This window comes from Tachysurus fulvidraco, chromosome 7, assembly GCF_022655615.1.
Source record: "Tachysurus fulvidraco isolate hzauxx_2018 chromosome 7, HZAU_PFXX_2.0, whole genome shotgun sequence".
NCBI lineage: Eukaryota > Metazoa > Chordata > Actinopteri > Siluriformes > Bagridae > Tachysurus > Tachysurus fulvidraco.
The window spans coordinates 3,163,248-3,165,470 of NC_062524.1; positions in this window are offsets into that span (position 1 = coordinate 3,163,248).

Below are 2,223 nucleotides of genomic sequence, written 5' to 3' on the forward strand. Positions count from 1 at the left end.
AGTCAGAACTGAGCCCCAGTCAGAACTGAGCCCCAGTCAGAACTGAGCCCCAGTCAGAACTGAGCCCCAGGCAGAACTGAGCCCCAGTCAGGAACTGAGCCCCAGGCAGAACTGAGCCCCAGTCAGAACTGAGCCCCAGTCAGGAACTGAGCCCCAGTCAGAACTGAGCCCCAGTCAGAACTGAGCCCCAGTCAGAACTGAGCCCCAGTCAGGAACTGAGCCCCAGGCAGAACTGAGCCCCAGTCAGAACTTTCTGCAGAGGATAAGACAGAATGTTGCAGAAGAGTTTCGGTGAATCTGGACAAAAGAGTCCCAGTGTGGGTGCGATGGTGAGGACTAGGATCACTCTCTTTTTCTGCATTGCTAATCTTTATTGTCTGAGGTTTACAAGAGCACACATGTGCGTATTGTGTGTGTGTGTGTGTGTGTGTGTGTACAGGTGTGTGTGTGAGAAGTTCTTGGCTGAGGTGCGGCACAGACACACCTGTCCGAAGTATTCAGATGAACTGAATGCCTGCAAACATCCTTCGGTGAATATGGTAACTCCTACACACACACACACACACACACACACACACACACACACACACACACACACACACACACACACACACACACACACACATTGAAACCAATACTGATTCACCAGTGATTGTTATTAATAACGATGCCTGAAACTTTGAGAGAATGTTTACAGCTACTACAAAGTTATCCGGGAACTGAAATTTTCTTTTTCTTTTAGTCTTTATTTAAACAAACGTCATTAAAATAAAACACTTCGGAACACGAGGCTGTAGAAAAATATTTCTATAACGGTAACGTCACACCAAGACAATATTTATAGCTAATCTATAACAGTTACTCACAGCGTATCATTATATATTAGATTAATAGGAATTGGGAGTCATTTTGAGGACTTAGCTGCTGAGACATTGTCTGTCTCGCTCATGTCTTACAACATATCCTCTAATATGAGGACAGGTCTGGTGAACCTGTAACAGTCCAGAGCCTAAGCCAGGTGGCAGACAAACTAATTAAACGTCTGCTCGCTACCTCGAGGGATTACTAATGAGGTAGCGTCTGTCCCTGAGCGAGACGTAAACAAAAGTGCGAGAAATACTTCGGATGTTTGTCCGAATTAACATAAGACCAGAACGTACCGAGTGTAAAGCCGCTACCTTTGATTTCATGCGTATTAAACATTTTTGTAAACTCTTATTAATGATCTCGGACATGGAACCGGCTATATATCGCCTGGAGGAAGAGGAGTTTCACGGAAATCTGAATGGGGATTGAAATCATCCGAAGTTCTCGATACTAACGAAACAAATTTGGCTACAAAGACACGATCGTTCACGCTAACTAGAGCCGACGTATTCCGGATTTCTGTCGGTCGGAGAAAGCGATAGATGTGAAATCCACGGATCCTGCTATTGGTTTGATCTCCATTACAGAGTCAGTAAGAGTCAATCAGAACAAAATGACTCGCTCTTGACTCCCTCCGATTAATACTGATATCTGTGTTAATGTTCTAATTTCAATTTTATCCGTATAGCGCTTTTAACGACGTGTCTCCAAACGGCTGTACGGGAATATAAAAAGCTAGAATAACAATAACAATAAGTTTAAAATAAAGTTATATTTATCCCTAAAGAGCAAACCCGAGGCAACGTTAGCGAGGAAAAAACTCTCTGAGACTACGTGAGAAAGAAACCAAGTGAACCTCATCCTCGTCCTCATGTGGGTGACACCAGAGAGAGTGATTATAAATAACTCCCTTTCAATAGCTACACAGTTCTCATGTCCTAAACGATCTCAGATCATTCACTCATCTCATTGTAAGTGTGTCTGCTTCATAATATATCCGGTGTCATGCTACTACATCAAGCGACTTAAAATAAAAATCCTCATCTTTATTGAAAATCGCATCCACAAAACAAGAGATTAAAGATGTAATATTCATTCATCCATCTTCTACCGCTTATCCGAACTTCTCGGGTCACGGGGAGCCTGTGCCTATCTCAGGCGTCATCGGGCATCGAGGCAGGATACACCCTGGACGGAGTGCCAACCCATCACAGGGCACACACACACTCTCATTCACTCACACACTCACACACTACGGACAATTTTCCAGAGATCCCAATTAACCTACCATGCATGTCTTTGGACCGGGAGAGGAAACCGGAGTACCCGGAGGAAACCCCCGAGGCACGGGGAGAA